General features: G+C 44.0%; 1 protein-coding gene across 2 annotated transcripts in view; it reads left to right on the plus strand.

Moving 5' to 3' along the window:
- WIPF3 (WAS/WASL interacting protein family member 3) overlaps positions 1–19773 on the plus strand; it is a 116671-nt gene that overhangs the window by 4354 nt on the left and 92544 nt on the right. The gene's annotated exons all lie outside the window — the stretch shown is intronic.

The following is a 19773-nucleotide window of genomic DNA, read 5'->3' on the forward strand; positions in this document are numbered from 1 at the left end:
CAGTGCTACTTGGATAGGAGTGGTTAGTCCATCTGCCTTTTATACATCCTTTGCATCACTAGCATCAGTGGGGCATATTCAGGAAATATTGGTGCAATTATAATTTTTCAGGGATTTACACAACCAATGTAGCATGTGTTGTGCACAATAGCGCAAGTTTCATTATCTAGGTAATGCACCAGTTGCTCCTATACCGCGTGTTAATCAATGGGCATATTACCCAGTTAACACAAGTTGTGCTATTTGTGCAACATGCATTATGCTAGATAAATAAATACCATTAAAACTACCATGCTTTCTATGCATTTTCCGAATATGGCACTATGTATCACTGCGGTAACAGGTACAAAGAGATGCAAGATATCACACCATGCCATTGGTATCACCAATATACTATGGGGTTGCAATGGTTTCCAGCAAGTTACTATATATTGTTCTAGAAGCTGCAAAGGGAAATTGAAGGATTCAATGCAACACTATGCAGTGTGTACAGGTAAGTATGCTTTTTTAATACAAACATTCCTGTGGCCTTATAAATGCTCAGGAAACAAAGCAGTCAAAAGTCCACTTGAAGTTTATATAGTGATACATTATGTTAGACTATAAATAAAACTGTACTGTAAAAATTGATGCATTTTAAATTGTGATGCTGTAAAATGTTAATTGGTGCATTTTAAATTTCAACAGTTTTATTGAAAGTTATCTAAACTACAAGAAATGTGTTCTCAAAGAAACAAGTTCATATTCCTCATCAAAAGGACTTATATATTATAACTAAAACAAAGTCAGGCCTTATGTGCTAAAGTCCATGAGGTTGAAATGATGGTTCTTGTCACAGACGGCTAATTGGGGCCACCTCTGCTGAGAATGTATATTGTGCACATCGGCCCTCAGTCACCCTTGGTGCTTTGGCAAGTGATCCTCTTGGCATATCATCTTGCCTGAGTGCAGGCTGAGGGCATTAAAGGAGGAAGCCTCTGGAGCAGGGGTAGGGAACCTATGGCTCGGGAGCCAGATGTGGCTCTTTTGCTGGCTGCATCTGGCTCACAGACAAATCAGTAGGGGTTGATTCACTAAGCTACACTGCTCAAGCAGCGCAGTTTAGTGTGGCAGTGCAAGTAAAATTTTCAAAGTAGGCACGCTACTGCTGTAGCATGCACTGATAACTTACTTGCGCTACCCCAAAACTAACAGCTGCTCCAATTGCCCCACTCTGGGCCCTGTCAGGTCCAGTGACTTTGTAGAACAAGATCCCCGCACTTTGATTGGCCCAATAGGCTGCCTGTCACTTGATGATGTTGCTGAAGCCCAAGAGAAGTTGAAGACGTGTCTGACACTTCCGCTGCCCGGCGGACCAACTGTATACACATCACCATGGCAACAGGGACCTGAGCCCTACTGTCCCAGTTTGAAACATATTGTACGGCTCTCATGGAATTACATTTTAAAATATGTGGCGTTTATGGCTCTCTCAGTTCCTGACCCCTGCTCTGGAGGATCCATTTGGGGCAATTTTGTTCCCACAGGTTTCCTTTAAGTGTCCGTATTTATAATAGTCATGTATATACAAAAGAATATAAAAATCAAACCTAGACCTGCGTTTGGCCACTCCTCATCCTCTTTTTCCTTAGTTTGTAATAAGCAATCACGTCTAATGCTGGGTACACACTATGAGATTTTATGGTCGATTTAATGTCAGATCGATTATTTCCAACATGTTCGATTTGCTTTCCAAACAATTTCTGAGAATTTTCCGATCGATTTCCTATTAAACTTAAAGGGACACTTAAGTCAAAAAAAAAAAAATGAGTTTTACTCACCTAGGGCTTCCAATAGCCCCCTGCAGCTGTCCGGTGCCCTCGCCGTCTCCCTCCGATCCTCCTGGCCCCGCCGGCAGCCACTTCCTGTTCCGGTGACAGGAGCTGACAGGCTGGGGACGCGAGTGATTCTTCGCGTTCCCAGACACATTAGCACCCTCTATGCTGCTACATGGTATATGATATATGCTATAGCAGCATAGATGGCGCTATTGTGGCCAGGAACGCGAAGAATCACTCGCGTCCCCAGCCTGTCAGCTCCTGTCACCAAAACAGGAAGTGGCTGCCGGCGGGGCCAGGAGGATCGGAGGGAGACGGCGAGGGCACCGGACAGCTGCAGGGGGCTATTGGAAGCCCTAGGTGAGTAAAACTCATTTTTTTTGTTTGACTTAAGTGTCCCTTTAACGGAAATCGATCGGAAAATGCTCGGAGATCGATCGGAAAGCAAATCGAACATGTTGGAAATAATCGATCTGACAGTAAATCGACCATAAAATCTCATAATGTGTACCTAGCATTAGGCTAGGTTTCCACTTGTGCGTTTTATTAAGATTTTTCGAAAATTCTCATTGATTTGGCAACAAATGGTAGTTAATGTGGCCGTTTCCATTCAATGCGAATTTTCGTACATGTTAGTACGTGTGAAAAAATCTGAGGTCCTGCTTCATTATTTCGGACATTTTACGAGTATCGCCCGCGTTTCACATACAATGCTTTGCAATGGAATTGCATAGTAATGCGAATTTACGCGTTGTTCAAGTGAAAATTCACAGTAAATGCATTGTTACAGGAAGTTGTCAGCAGTCATGACTAAGCTGTTACTAGGCAGATTATGTTAAGTTTGACTATTGCGTATTTTCGCATAAAAACGTACATGCAAATTTTTGCCAATCAGAAAAATCACATACGATTTTTTGGATGCGCAAATTTTACACTACAGTGGAAATGTAGCCTAAGTCATTTTTGTCTGTTCTGGCTTTTTCCAATCTTATGACTGTGCAATACTTGATAGCGTGAGGAACCACAGAGTGCCTTACAGTAAATCACTTGAGCTACTATTAGGAGGCTGCATTACATAAATAGTGACTATTAGCATAAAGCAGAGGTGTCAGAAAGTGAGACGCTAGTCTTTTCAACTGAACTTCTTTGTATTTTATTCTTAGTGCTGCTACATAAAGACTGCAGTAGGAAGTTCAGAGTATTTTTCTGCTGTGTGGTTCCTTGTTCAGTCTGTTTTAGATACTGGTACTCTGATAGAGAGATAATGCCTTTGTGTGTGTGTTTGAGGGTAGAGGGTGCCCTGCAGCACTTCCTCAGCCTGTATTCAGGTGATATCACCTCTAGACATACCTCCCTGTATTGTGTGGTGAAAATATGTGTGTAAGTAATGTGATGCCACAGCATTCTGTGCTGGCAACAGTTGCAGTGCTAGCCAGTAACATACATTACACAAGCAATGTATACTTTGCACAACGCAAGTTAGGGTGGGTTCAGACAAACGGTTTGTCTGTGTTTTATGCAACGTTTTGGCCGCAACATTTTTCGGGATCGACCGCCGTCCCATTCAAATGACTGGGAGCGTTCTGAACCGGCTTTTGCAGGCTTTCATGAAAGCCTGGCAGTAGATCCCGTCATCGCGTCTTGTCTAAAAAGCAACATGTTGGTTTCTGAGACTTTAAACAACGGCAAACTAGTGTAGGGACCCTAACCACTAGCCTTAAAGGCTTCCCAAAAGCCTTCAAAAGCTAGCGTGTAAACACTGGCTTTTAAACGCAGCACCAAGCAAAAGCTCGGCAGACGTCCATGTGAACCAGCCCTCCATGTGAAGCAGACCTCCATGTATTTACGTTAACCGGCAGAATGCAATTTGTGTAAATCGCTAGTGCATTTTGTGTGTGCTGCCTGTGCACATAGACATTTTGTGATTACATCCCTAAGCATGTTGCTTTGTGCTGTGGTGCTGCATGTGACTGCACAGTGCATACAATCGTATGGGCATGTTCACATCACTGCATAGTAACAGACCACGTTATCTGAACACACTTTCTACAGTGCGTTTTTGGATAATGCATGAAAAAAAAACCGCACATTACAAAGCCATTGTTAATGCTATAAAAATATTGAGTGTTGTAGTGTGCAGTGAGGACTGCGTTAGGCCCAAATTCCACTGTCTGCATTTGCATTGCGTTTCTGTACTGTTTGTGGAACGCAGCGCAGGAGCGGATGCGCTGGGTTCATAAGCTCAATGTGAACCGGCCCTAAGACCTGCCTGTACCTGGAGGTAAAGTCAATTTGTATGCATTTTGCAGTTTTTAGTGGCGTTCCTATTGCTGTTTTAGTGTCGCTCCTATTCAGGCAGTATAATAGAAAAGAATAGCAGAAATAAAAAAATATTTACTGTATTTTTTTTATATAAGGGATGCCTATAAACATACTTTTCATAGGTTGCTACATAATCAAATACACCTTCCCCCCTCAAAAAAAAAAATCTTCCATAGACTATCCTAAATTATGGAAGACAATTGAAGATTATTATTTATTTACTGCATGCTTACTAGAGATGTCGGCGAACGGTTCGGGAACCGTTCGCCGGCGAACACCTCACCCTGTACTACTTCCGGGTCGCTATGACCCAGAGTAGTACGGCTGCGCTGGACCAGCGGTGCGCGTCCTTGATCGCTCGCCTGTTGCCAGGCACTTTCTGCGCATGTGCGTGACGGCAACAGGCGCGAGATCAAAGACGCACACCGCCGGCCCAGCGCAGCCGTACTACTCCGGGTCATAGCGACCCGGAAGTAGTAGCGGCCCATATGGGTTCGCCGGCGGCCGGTTCACCTACATCCCTAATGCTTACAGCTGTAATACCTCATGTTTTACCTCACTTTATGCATTTACCTCATATTCGGAAATGGAGAAAAATCTTTCAGAATTGCTATAAAAAAAGGAAAATACCTCATGAGGTATTTTACCTGCAAAAAAATATTTACCTCACATAGCTACCAGCATTGAGACGATTGTCATTCACTGGAATGAGAATAATGGCAAAATCGCAGTGATCGCAATTACGGTAAAATAGAGCGTGGTGATTTGCCACAGTTTTCATTAAAGTGAATGGGAATGCGTTTTTCAAAATACAGTGGAAAGGCTGCAGAAACGCAACACAAACGCAGACAGTTGAAATTGGGACCTAACCCCCACATTACATTGTTGGTGTTATTCAATGGACATAGCGGGATCTTAGCCTTGGATATACCGTATGTTTTTCAGTTCTCCCATTAGATAAAACTGTTACATTTCATCAAACCAATTACATTTAATCAATGATTCTTAAGTTGTTTGATATTGTCAAGATGCAATCCAGTTTTGGATGGAAAGTGTTGTGGAATAATCTCAGCTGAAATGTGCAGTTATCTTTAGTTCTTACTAACAGCTTGCCACAAATCTCTCCACAAGAACAGTCTGTAGCGAAATAGATTTGTATTGTGGCCAGCTATAGCAGTGACTCTAGTGTTCTTTGTAGCCAGCTACAGAATGCTGCCAGCAAAAACTTGTTATTATTAAGAGCCTCTGCTATGTATTATTATTATTATTTAGTATTTATGTAGCGCTGACATCTCCCACAGTGTTTTACAGAGAATATATAGCCATGTCACTAACTGTCCCTTAGAGGAGCTCACAATCTAATCCCTACCATAATCAAATGTTCAATATAGTCTATGGACAATGTTATGGGGGAAGCCAATTCACTTATCTGTATGGTTTTGGGGTGTGGGGGGAAACCGGAGTGCCTGGAGGAAACTTGCATTGGCACGGGGAGAACATCCCTGGCTGGGATTCAAACCGGGAACCCAGAGCTGCAAGGTGAGAGTGGTATCCACTGTTTCCAGTGACATATGTGTTAGGCAGGGGGTGATTTAACCCTCTGGGCGATACAATTATATTGCCCAGGAGGGGGTGCAGCACTATTTTTTTTAAATTTTTATTTTTTAAATCATGTAGCGAGCCCTGGGCTCGCTACATGATAGCCGCAGCGCAGCAGCATCCCCCCACCCACTCCGATCGCCTTTGGCGATCAGAGTAAGCAGGAAATCCCGTTCAGAACGGGATTTCCTGCTGGGCTTCCCCGGTCGCCATGGCGACGGGGCGGGATGACGTCACCGACGTCATGGACGTCGTGACGTCAGAGGGAGTTCCGATCCACCCCTCAGCACTGCCTGGCACTGATTGGCCAGGCTGCGCAGGGGGTCGGGGAGGGGGGGGGGCTGCGGGGCACGGCGGGTAGCGGTGGATCGGCGGCGATCGGCGGCGATCGGAAGTTACACGCAGCTAGCAAAGTGCTAGCTGCGTGTAACAAAAAAAAAATATGCAAATCGGCCCACCAGGGCCTGAGAACTCCTCCTGCGCGACGTACCCCGAGCTCAGCTCGGGATTATCGCTCAGGAGGTTAATAAAGGAAAAGTGCAGAGAAGTGGGCTGAATTTAGGAATTTGGGTTGATATTAAAGGATCACTGCAGTTACAATGCGTCCAAAAATAACCCCCTCACCTGAATAACTTGGCCTCTGGTTCTAGCTTCTATACCATCCCCATTCACAGATAACTGGGTTTTGTTATCTGAAAAGCCAGCACTTTGTTTGGTCACATACTGCTCCCTCCAGCTGCTGGGTTACACTGAAGAGTAAAACGCAGATGGCCACACTGGTCATTTCAGTGAATTTCTGCAGCAAAGAAAACCCAATAGCCAGGACGGAGCAGTAGCTCTCAATGTGCACCGAATGTGACCTGGCTGTTCAGTTCACCCGTCCCTCGACCCCGAGGATGTGGACAAAGAGCGAACAGATAAAGGGGTTCTTGGGGGTCAATAGTAGCATTTTTGATTACTACACATACAAAGTGCAGTTATTCTTTTTTCTTAGTTTATTTCAAAAATTCATTTTAGAATATTACCAGTGGCACTATAGGCACGTGCCTACAGGCGTTTGGTGATGGAAAGGTGGCTCACTCCCCTCCTCCAGTGTCTCCCTTTTTTCCTATGCAGAGTTTTGATGAGTGTGTAAATGAGAGGATACTCGCCCTGCTTTTGGCATTCCAGTCCAGACCTCCCTTCAGTCAATGGCACCTTTAGCTACTTAATATAGAGGTCCCTCTAGCTACCTAATACTTGAGGGCACTTCTAACTACTTAATATTGAGTGCACTTCTGGCTACCCAATACTAAGGGGTACCTGTAGCTACCTATGACAGGCAAGGGAAGTAAGGGAGAAGTGACAGCTGGGCCACCCAGCACTTTTGTGGGGGTTTGTAGGTTCATGGAGGGTGAAGTCTAAGGTGCCAGGAGATCTGTGCCTATTGGATCCTGTGAGGTAAATCTGAATGTTACTGTATGTCTACTTAAATGTCCTTTAAATATTTAATAAAAACACTTTGATTAATAATGCAATAATTGCATTATTGACTTAAGCCCTGATTAGCAAGTGCTAATTTTTTTCAGTGCAAACATCATTTGCTATTTTACAGCATTCCTTACTTAAAGCGAAACATAACCCAGGACTTGCTTTCTGTCTAAAAGAGCAGAATAATCTTTAAAGGAAACCATTTCTTTGTTACAGCTGACACAAATCCTGCAGTGTGTCTACTTCCTGCTTTCATGGAATCAGACATAAGGCTGCCATACACTGGTCGAATTGCCACCAGATCGACCAGCAGATAGATCCCTCTGTGATCGAATCTGATCAAAGAGGGATCTATTGGCTGCCTACACTGCAAACAGATTTTGAATCGATTTCACTATGAAACCGATTCACAATCTGTGGAGCTGCCCCTACCGCCTCCCCCCCACCCTGCATACATTACCTGGTTAGTACTTTATACTGGTTGAACTCGATGGACGTATGTCTTTTTTCAACCAAAAAACCTATGTAACTATGATCCAGCCGGCGTGAGTCCCCCGGTCTCCGCTGTCTCTTCTCCGTTCTGGGCTCTGGCTTCACTTTACTTCCTGTCGGGGGAAGTTTAAACAGTAGAGGGCGTTCTACTGTTTAAACTTCCTGTTGGGACAGGAAGTAAGTGAAGCCAGCCGGAGCCCAGTGCGGAGAAGGGACAGCAGGGACACGCGCCGGCGTAACAGGTAATGTATTGCCGCTAGCATCGGTCGTCAGACATTCGAATGCCGCTATCGACGCACTGCCAACCCGTCGACGATCGAGCAAATCTTCCGGGTGGACAGATCGACGGGAACGATCGATTTCAGACGTAAATCGATCGTTCGGTCAGCGTTTGCGTAACGATATCACATTCGATCACAGTGATCGAATCTGCTGTATATCGGACGTCCTGGCCAAGAATGTATTGTGTCTACTGCTGCACAATAATGTTGTTCAGTGGTTCACAAAACAACTAACAATACATGAAAGCATTGTGCACTCTTGTCCTTCCCACCATGGATGTCCTCCTCTCCATGGAAGTCCTCCTCTCCTTAGAATAACACACTTCTCAGCTGTAGCCAGACAGCTTGTATGTACAGTGCTTATTGTCAGAACTTTCTCTTTAACAATTGATTAAAGGACCTGATGCTGGGCATACACGGGTCGTTCCGGCGGCCGATTAGCCGCGGGATCGATTCCCGCTCTTCCCCGCCGGTGCTTCTTATCACCCGCTCAATTCGCCGCTATTGTCCGCTATTGGGGATCGAGTGCGTAATTGATCCCTGCGGTGATCGTACATGTCGGATATTATCAATCGAGCCATCAGGCTCGATTGATAATCCTCCCCTCGACGCCATGTATGCCCAGCATAAAGGACCACTACAGCAAATAAAGTAAGCAGTTAAACTCAAATAGAACCGACAGGTTTTGCGCTAATTAATTCATCTCCTCATGGGGGATTCTAATTGTTTCCTTTGTTTCCAAAAGCATTTCATGAACGGCAGTTGCTAAGTCTTAACTGCCATTAGAGAGACTGGCTAGTATATTTTGGCAGTTAGACTTACCAACTGTCACTCAGGAAATGCTTTTAAAAACAAAGAGAATCCCCCAAAAGGAGATGGGATTAGCCTAAAATCTGTTGGTTCTGTCAGATTTTAACTGCTTACTTTTTTCTCTATAGTGATCTGTTAACAGTGTATAACCCCATGTTTGAACTGTAATGTAATTTGTTTATACAAATGCATGCAAACGCATGCAAACCCAACTGGAGCCCTGGCATAATGAGCTACTATAACTACCTATTTCCCATTAGAATTCTGCATCTTATGTACGGTTGTTTTGTAATGCTGATTTTAAGATTTATAATGGTTCTTGTTCTCACAACAGTGAAATGCTCTTGTTCAAGGCCTAACACCTGGGGGAGATATGCCCTCCTTTTACAGAATGTTCAAGGTCTTTTCTACACAAGATCCTCCTTACACAGCAGTCTACATTCTTTTCTCATGACTGTAAGGAGAATGGGCAGCACAATATATATTTGTGATTTACTTTAGCTTAACCTAACAGGCCTCTTTCACCACCCATAAGCTACTCCGATGTAACTGCCAAGTATTTGCAAGCGATCAGCAGTGTGGAGGTGTCCCTCCATTGGAGGATGGAGTTACGTCTGACTGAAGTGGCGGCTGCTTTCAGAAGGTGCTCATTGAGGAGCAGACTGGAGGCTGAACTGCATGGTAAAAGTGCACTTCAGTGCATATAGTCAAATTAAATGACAGATACACATGTAAGATTTCCTAATGATTATCTTTCAAATGCTACTCATATTCAATAACAGTATTATTTTAGGGAGGATAAGGGATTAGAGGGTGACTCTGAAGTGCATAAGTCTCTTCTATGCACTTCAGATATATAGGCATGTACAGCAGAGTCCCCGTTATCCCTCAGACATGCTGGTTAGTTGAGACTTCCGGTTGCCTGAATTCTGGATAATGGGTACTCTGCTGTATATGCCTATATACTGTATACATACCTCCCAACTTTTTGAAATGAGAAAAAGGGACACTTAAGCCACACCCATGCCACACCCCTGATCATGCCCTGTCACACCCCTGGTCACGCATACCATAAAGACTTTATAAGAAAAATATGTTGTTTTATAATTCAAACCACATTGGTACTTTCTATCTTGGTTCATTTTCCTTCATATTAACATTTTAAAATTTGTAATATATCAATTTAAAGGATGGGAATAAAGTTTAGAGTCAATCAAACACATTTTTTAGTAGAGAAATATATATATTTATATAGAAAGAGGGACAAATGAGGAGGAAAGAGGGACGGAGGGACAGGGCTCCCAAAGAGGGACTGTCCCACCGAAAGAGGGACAGTTGGGAGTAAAGCTGTATATGAAGTGCATAGAAGAGACTTATGCACTTCAGAGTGTTTTGGGGCCTTTGCCTGGTCTTTGGGACCTTTTTCTGGCCACTAAATACTCACCAAGCCTCCACTGATTCTCCAAGGTTGTCCTGCATCACCTTGCGGTCTCCTATCGGCCTCCGGCATCCGTGCACGTAAGTTGGAGTGTCACATGACCGGAGGCGGGTCAGCTGACACTCCAGGGATCGATGGAGGCTCGGTGAGTATTTTAGAAAAGGAAAGAAAACAGGAGCGCACCGCTGGTGCAATACATTTTTTACTTTAAAATAAACACGCTTAAAAATACACTCACAGTGTATGGTAGAACAAATGCGCCTGGCGTTAACCACGCCTTTGTCAGGTTCCAGACCTGACGAAGGCGTGGTTAACGCCGAAACGCGTCGTGACGTCAGACGGCATCCCTGCGACCCGACTCCGCCCACAGCATCCAGCTCCACGCCATCTACATCGGTCCCCGCAGCTCTGGCCAAGCGCGGCTGACAGGAGAGGATTGCCGGCAGGCCTGACAGGCGCATTTGTTCTACCATACACTGTGAGTGTATTTTTAAGCGTGTTTATTTTAAAGTAAAAAATTTATTGCACAATTTATTGCACCAGCGGTGCGCTCCTGTTGCCTTTTCTAAACAGATTCACTGGAGCCACCCAGTATTTGGAGCTGCACCCACCCACATCTTTGAGTCCATCAGTGTGTCTGGACAGCGCAGTATTTTGCCTGCACCTTGGGGGAGATTTGTGCTCTTTTTGGCCTGTTGCTCCCCGGTTTTGTGGAGTCTGAGTCAAGGAGTTGGAGCAATTTTGGGTACCTGGAGTCATAAACGAAGAAGTCGGCGTTGGATTCTGATGATTTTTGTACCGACTCCACAGTCCTGGTTGCTCAAGCGACCGGCAACGACTGGCATTTCATCATCCCCATCCTTTGTGCATTGCCATCAGGTAAGGGGGGGTGAGGAATGCTAGCTAATGAAGGGGGGGGGGGGGTGTCACTGACTACTTGGAGGGGTAGGGGATAATGCCTAATAAGCAACACTAGATATTTGGAGGGGGGGGGGGGCTCTTTAACCCATTCAGGTTCCGTGGTTTTCACGTGAGAAATGTTCACCTCCCATTCATTAGCCTATAACTTTATCACTACTTATCACAATGAACTGATCTAGATCTTGTTTTTTCCGCCACCAATTAGGCTTTCTTTGGGGGGTACATTTTGCTAAGAGCCACTTTACTGTAAACGCATTTTAACAGGAAGAATAAGAAAAAAATGGAAAAATTCATTATTTCTCAGTTTTCAGCCATTATAGTTTTAAAATAATACATGCCTCCATAATTAAAACTGACGTATTGTATTTGCCCATATGTCCCGGTTATTACACCGTTAAAATTATGTCCCTATCACAATGTATGGCGACAATATTTTATTTGGAAATAAAGGTGCATTTTTTCCATTTTGCATCTATCACTATGAACAAGTTTAAAATAAAAAAAATATAAAAATATTTCATCTTTACATTGATATTTAAAAAGTTTAGACCCTTAGGTAAATATTTACATGTTTGTTTGTTTTTTTATTGTAATGGTTTTTTTTTTATAGTAAACATTTTATTTGGGTAGTTTTGGGAGGGTGGGAGGTAAACAATAGATTTATAATGTAAATGTGTGTTCATTTTAATTTATTTTTACTTTCAGTTGTAGTATTACTTTTTGGCCACAAGATGGCGGCCATGAGTTTGTTTACATGACGTCACTCTAAGCGTAACACACGCTTAGAGTGACGCATCGGGGAGGGAACGGCCAGAAAGGGCGCAGCTTCCAAGAGAAGCTGTCGCTTTTTCAGCGGGGGAGAGGAATCAGTGATCGGGTACCATAGCCCGATACATTGATTCCCTGGCTACCGAATCCGCAGCCGGGAGTGCGCGTGCACGCGCGCGATCGGCCGCGGGAGCGCGCATTGTTCCTGGACGTAGTTTCTACGTCCAGGAACCAAAATAGGTTAATAAGGGTATTGATAGCATTTCAGTACTTGTTTTTGCCCAGGGGTGCCTTGAAAAAAAATTCAGAGCCATCAAGGCGCCCTCACTCCAAAAAGCACTGGTTTAGCCTGTCTAATTCTCCCTCATTTGTGTCTAATCACAAGATGTAATTTGATCTCTGCCCTGTGTCACATGACTGCCATGGCAGAGATGGCAGATAAGCTTATTGGAAAGCACAGGATGCTAACAATGTATCCGCTTCCATGAATCAGGAAGTAGACACACTGCGGACGTATTGCAGGATTTGTATCAGCTGTAACAAAGAAATGTTTTTTTTGTTTAACCTTCCTGGCGGTAAGCCCGAGCTGAGCTCGGGCTATGCCGCGCAGGAAGATATCTCAGCCCCTGGTGGGGCGATTTTGCCCATTTAAAGTGCTGTGCACGCAGCTAGCACTTTGCTAGCCGCGCGCACAGCTTGATCGCCGCCGCTCTGCGGCGATCGTCCGCACGCAGCGGCGGAACAGGGCCCCCCAGCCAGAGCCCTGCGCTGCCCGGACCAATGAGTTCCGGGCAGCGCTATGGGCTGAATCAGAGGTGTCTGACGTCGGCTGACGTCCATGACGTCATTCCGATCGTCGCCATGGCGACAGGAGAAGCCAAACAGGGGAACGCGTTATGTACGCGTTCCCCTGTTTGCTATTGATGCCGGCAATGATCGCACTAGAGGGACACATGCGCCCTCTAGTGGTGTTTCATGTAGCTACCACTCTGGTAGCTTTACATGAAGCAAAAAAAATTTTTTTTTTTAAAAAATGCATTTCTGCCTATTTGGCAGAAAAAATAAACCGCCAGGAAGGTTAAAGTTTATTATGCTGTTGCTTATTTTTTAAAGCAGAAAGGAGTTCTGAGTTCAGGTCCGCTTTATGGAAAAAGGAGGAGATTACCCAGATTCTCCTGTCTGAACTGTAGGAAGACACGGCTGTAATTGCCAGTTCTACAAGAAAGAGATCTGGTGTTCCTGCCTTCTGCTGTTGCTTTCAGATTCTGCTTCCTCTCTCAGTGTGTCCAACAGATAATTATCAATAAATATTTATTTTAGTGACTGTAGTGGTGGTTTATACTGTATTTAGGTTTATTTGGCTCTGCCCAGCAAACCTAGTAGACCGTATCACACAAATATCGGTTTCATCATTTGCATCCTTTAGTATTTGATCTGAATGATGTAGAGAGAGAGCAGACTTGTGAGGCAACAGTAGAGACATGAGCCTGATAGACGCCAGGTCTGCCTGTGTCCTGATGGTGATGCGGGATTGGAGCAGTGGGAGAATTAGTCCTGTTCCAAGTAGAAACTGTAACTGCAGCCATTATGTTAGAATTTTTATAAATCACACAATAAAAAGTGATCTGGTGAGCTTCTGATGCTGATAATGTGTCCGCAGTGCTTCCTGTGCCCTCTTCATTCGATAATTGAACAGATGCCCAGTGTTTACAGGAGTTTAACTGTTTACTGCACCATGGTCGATTCAACATCTGCTCTGATGCCATTACCTCATGTTTTACCTCTTTTTTTAAGGAATTTGCTGCCTTTGCTTTATTTCAAAATGTAAATTAAGTTGAACTCAGCCTTGAACAAAGTTTTGTGTTAAATTAATGTAATGCCTAATTATGCGCATAATCTATAGCATTTGCATCAGGGGCGTAGCTACAACTCACTGGGCCCCATAGCAATTTTTTTTGACCAGGCCACCCCCCTCCCCCCGGCCAAACAAACACCTTGCCAGTGGTCTCTCTTTGATGGTGCTAACAGCCTACTAACAGCCTTCTACTAATGATGACTATAATGTTGTTTGTCTTTTTCTAGCATAATGTGGCTAGAATGTGTGGGCGGCATGGTGCCATAGTGGATAGCACTCTTGTATTGCAGCACTGGGTCCCGGTTCAAATCCCAGCCAGGGCACTATCTTCATGGAGTTTGTTTGTTATCCCCATGTCTGCATGGGTTTCCGCCAGGCACTCCAGTTCCTCCCACATCCCAAACATGCAGAAAACTTGATGGGCTTTCCCCTAAAATTGGCCCTAGTATGCGATGGGCATATGACTATGGTAGGATTAGATTTTGAGCTTCTCTGAGGGCAGCCAGTGACAGGACTATGTAATCTTTAAAGTGCTGCAGAAAATGTCAGTGCTATGTAAACACATAATAAAAATGTGGTAAGGCATTACGCTGTGACTATGGTAGGATTAGAGTGTGGACAGGCAGTGACATGACTGTGTACTCTGTAAAGTGCTGCAGAAGTTGTCAGAGCTATATAAATACATAATAATAATAATAATAATATGGTAGGGACATTAGACTATGACTAGGGTAGGGATTAGATTGTGAACTCCTCTGAGGACAATCAGTGAAATACCTATGTACTCTGTGCAGTGCTGCAGAAGATGTCAGTGCTATATAAATACATAATAATAATATGGTAGGACATTACACTATGACTATGGTAGGATTAGATAGTGAGCCCCTCTGAGGGACAGTCAGTGACATGACTATGTACTCTATAATGTGCTGCAGAAGATTGTCTACATGCAATTGTGGAAACCTGTCACAAATGTACACAGTGGAAACAGTACAAACAGAGCTTTTATATACATGCTGGATTTTTTGGGGACATGCTAATTTGCACTGGGCAGCTAGTAATGGTCAAATGAAAGAAAATGTGAGAAGTGCAGTCTGATGGAAAGTGAATATACATTTTCCCCTCAGCTGAAAGAGCTGTTCCTCACCACATGCAGCATTGTGTATGGGGAACTCTTTTCTGGTGGGCTACAGCCATGTGTCAGATCTGTGAGCAAATACACCTCTGAGCAGGTTACAAGTTGTGTCCCCTTTCTAATCATTTCTAATAGAAGTTAGCATTGCAACCCCCTCCCCTTCTACACTTACTCTCTACTTGCAGACAGTGTAATTAGTAGCCAGAGAAGCAGCATCAGCAGCGCTGCTCTCTCCACTCACATGGAACACCAAGGTTGCACTCACTCCTAGGAGCTGTATGTCACACACAGGCTGTCTCCTAGTGTTGTCCGGATCATGAACGATTCGGATCTTTGATCCAAATCTATTTTGTGAGTCGAATCATCCGAATCATCAAAATGAGTGATTCGGATCGCAAAAGGGGTGGGGCCAGGAGCGACACGCCCCCTTTCAGCGGGCAGCGGGGTCCTGGAAGCAGAGCTGAGATGGATCGCTCTGTTGGATGGGACTGGGAGGCAGCCTTGCAGGGAGACAGGTAGATGAGAAAGGGGACATGGGTGCCACTGCCAGATATGTGTAGAGCACACATACTGGCTATAATGTGCTGCCCATTACAGGCTGTCTGTTCCGTAGTTGTGCACAGTGAACACATTGGAAGCTTTTGGCTCAGCACAGCTCAGTAACTTTGCAGGCACTGTGATTGCAGCGCAATATGATCCTCCTAAACAGCTGCACTTTACTTCTGGGAATGCTTTCTTTCACTGTGCGACGTTTGCATGCAAAGAAGTACACAGATGAGCATATAGGTGAAATACATGTACAGCATATGATTGCAGCATGTGGGTATTGTGTGCAAACATTTCTGCTCTCTGCTCGTCCCTCCTCCCTTCTCTGTCCACTCCCTGCCCTCTGTCCATCTTCTCCCCTTCTCTGCGTGTCCACCCCCCTCCCCTTCTCCTGTCCTGCTAGTCATTTCACCCCGAAATGCTTCCGTAGTCAAATGATCCGATATTCGGATCAAAGATCCGGATCTTTTCAATGATCCGATTCGAATCATCCGGATCATTGAAAAGATCCGAACTTCCCATCTCTACTGTCTCCTCACTCTGCAGTCTGCACAGCAGCAGCATCAGGGAATCCTCTGTGCACACCACCAGCAGCAGCTCCTCCTCCCTGGCCGGAACTACAGATTCATTGTAGGGCCAGCCAGGGAGGCATCTATTCACAGCAGACTGGTGAGAAAATAGTCCCCTCTCACCTGCCTGCTGCTGCTTCAAGATTTTAACCAGGATCATTGGGAAAGGGAGCTTTGGGGAGGGTGAATGGTGCTTTCTTCCTGCTCTGTTAATAAACTAGATTTTATAATAAAAAAGTACGTTTCCTGCTACCAGGATGGGGCCCCCTAGTGGCCTGGGGCCCCATAGCAACTGCTGTGCCTGCTATCCCTATTCCTACGCCCCTGATTTACATGCTTAGTGCATAAATAAATGTTCTTTAAACAATTAAGTGATTAATAAAACTTATACAGCTACTGCTTGTGTGTGGCTTATGCTGGGAACACACGTTTTGTATGCGGAAGAATCGTTCCGATAGATGCCTTTGATAGATAAATTCCGTCATGTCCGATTCTCCACTCTGTTGTTTTCCGCTCGATTTCTCATATAAGTGAATGGAAAAAAACATAAGAAAAACAAGTGGAAGATAAGAGAATCGAGCAGAGAATCGATCGCGTTGTAGTGGTCTTTCCCTGTCAGCAGTGGAGGTGTGGCTCTGAAATGGGGGACAATATAGCCCACCATCAATTTCCTTATGGTTGCTCTTCAGGCAATCCCTCAAGTTACAGGTCTGACAAAGTCTATAAACAGAGGAGGGGGTTCCAGCAAGCTGATAGGTGAGTGGAAGAGCTGTAAGAGAACACATCTCCTTCCGAAGACTTAAGCAAACTGACAAGATGGCAATCAGCAAAACAGGAGCCAGGCTGCATTCAAAGCTGCTGATGATGGAGGTCCTGGAGAAAAACCCCAAAGACTTCTAGCAAATTACATATAATAACATTTTTCCCAAAACCTGCTCCTTTATTGATTCTAACTTTTACACATGGAGGGCACTGTGAATGGGGTCCCCTATACATATTATCCAATGTGTGAGGTGCTTGTCTGATTGACCCAGTTCCAAGGCAATATGACTATCAGGCACTCATACTGGGCACCAGTGGTGTAGCTAAGGAGCTCTGGGCTCTAGTGCAATTTTTACATTGACGTCCCCCCCCCACACACACACAGCAATCTCTACATAACTATTGATAAGGTGCACTAAAATCTGCCAAGGACAACCACAGTGTCAGTAAGGGGGCCGGGGACAGTTTTTTAATTACTACTATTCAAAGCATCTATAAAAGTGATAGTACAGGACCGATAAAGAGCTAATACTGTGGTTGAGGGAGGGCCCCGGTGCGGTCGTAACCTCTGCACCCCCTATTGCTACGCCGCTGCTGGGCACAGTGGTGTGCTTAAACGGCTCCAATGACTATGTCTCCCTTCATTACTGAGCTATATCCCCATTGTTAAAGCGCTGGTCCTTATTAAGAGGTTTGGGTGGGAGACATTTTTTCTCTTTGCTTTTAATAGAGCTGAGCATATTCAGTGCATCATGGAAAGTTAAAGAGTATAGTCACTGAGCCAGTTAGCTTTTCCGGCTGCATCACCAAGCAATCAATGCATAATGTACCAAATTGCTCACTAAGTAAACTTCATGTTTTTCTGAACAGGTGGCCATACACTCGTTAGATTAGCAGCAGATAGATCATCAGATAGATTTCTGATCTATCTGATGTGTTTAGGATTTTTTTTTACTAGGAACAGATTTCCAATAGATTTCAGTATGAAACCTATTGAAAATCGATCTGATGGCATTTTTTTGCCATCAGATTTCCATTAGGTGTAATGCAAAATGACAAGTAATCTCAACAGAAATCGATCGAAATCGGCCGCAAATCGATCAGACGGTCAATCGATTTGCGATCGATCGATCGGCCGCTAATTGGCTCAGTGTATGGGACCCTTTACCTGACAGCAATATGTGACAATGTTGTATTACTGAGTAAATGGGTGGGCTGCACTGAACAGTTCATGCAATGTGAAGTTTAAGTTCTTGCCAGGGAGTCTAAACTAATATTTGGGCATGATGGTGGCTGTGAATAATTTACTACTGAATACTTTGAGTGAAAGAAGCATATTTACTTTGCTCATCATCTTACCTCTCCTTTGTGGGCAGCATCATGACTTTGCTCTGAGACTAACCTGGCGAAGCACAGACAGACCTTTTGTGCACAGTTGTTGTTTTGCTATAGGAGGTCTTCTGCACAGGAAGTCCAGTGAAGTCATGTTGTAGGCAGGTTCTGAAATGCTGTTTTAATAGTGAGTAGATTCTTGTAAGTTTATCACCACACAACTCTAGTATGAGAAGGTTAAAATAAACAAGGCTGAGAGGTCTGGCCTTACATTTCTGCACGACATCCATTGTGTAATTCCAACACATTTCCTTATAGACCTTAGGCCATCCATTATGGCAAAGGGCAAGAGATCTAATCCGGAATTCAGGTTCCCTGTACTTTTTATCTGCTGTACAAGTACCGTAATGAGTGGAGGTTAAACCGGATTTTTGCATGGAGTCATTCAAGATTCAGAAAATGAATGCTTTATTTATCTAATGTATAACAGCTTTATTAACTACCGCATATACTTGAATACAAGTCGACCTTGTGTATAAGCCGACTCCAATATTCAATCCTCTTAATTTGGAATTTTTCATTGACTCAAGTATAAGTCTACCCCGCAAAGTTAATGGCTGCAATTGGGGCTCGTGGGGTTAATGACTGCACTGCATACAGTATTGCAGTCATTAACCCCTCCTGTCTCTTAAGGTCAGCCAATACCTCCTCCAGGCCCTCAAGTACTACAATTATTCACTCCCTTTTATGCAGCCCAGTATTTCCCCCTGCCCCTTTCCTTGTTAATTGTTGTGGCCAGGACTTTCAGACCTGTGTTTTCTTGGCATTTTCTTTCCTCATAGTGTCACTTACCACTGGGTAAATTGCTGCAAATGGGAATGTCACTATTCGTACACAAATAACTCGGTGTTCTCAGTGTTGCCCATGACTCGTGTATAAGTCGACCCCTATACTTGTATGAAGTGAATCAGACCTAAATTTCTAGACTTATACTCGAGTATATACAGTAAGTAACCAAGGCATCAGTTGATATTTAATCAGCCCCACTCACAGATCTGACTCTGCCCCCGCTAATTCCAGTTCCTATGCATTCAATAAAACTAAACAAGAAAGTCAAACCACTTGCTCATTTCTACAAATATAACAGCTTTTTAAAATATATAAAATTTTCTCAACCCCCCCCCCCCTTTAAAAAAAACAAAACAATTTCAATACCCCAAAAAACTCCAGTCTTGAGAGAATGCAATATCCACTCCATCTTCACAGTATGCACTGAAGAGATATGATACATTGTCCTTCCGTCCTTTAGCAGCTTCTGATAGGTAGACATTGAAGCACTAAATGCCAGTGCACTTGCTAAAAGCTATAGGAGGGTATGTTTGCCTAATTAGTGTACATACTTTCAGATTTATAACAAATAATAGTTTGGAAGGAATGTAACATGCCATGTAATGAGAAGACTGCAAAGTGACCACATCTCAGACATGTGGGAGAGACAAGAATTGAGTCTGAAGAAGGCTGATTAGCCGAAAGCTTTCTCTTTTTCTTTTTAAAGTGGCCCTGAACTCTTGCACAGGACAGAAGGAAAACAGATAGAAATGCACCCTCTATGTATTTATAGAGTTTAGCCTGTCTGATTCCCCCTCATCTGTGACT

This window comes from Hyperolius riggenbachi, chromosome 5 (assembly GCF_040937935.1).
Source record: "Hyperolius riggenbachi isolate aHypRig1 chromosome 5, aHypRig1.pri, whole genome shotgun sequence".
NCBI lineage: Eukaryota > Metazoa > Chordata > Amphibia > Anura > Hyperoliidae > Hyperolius > Hyperolius riggenbachi.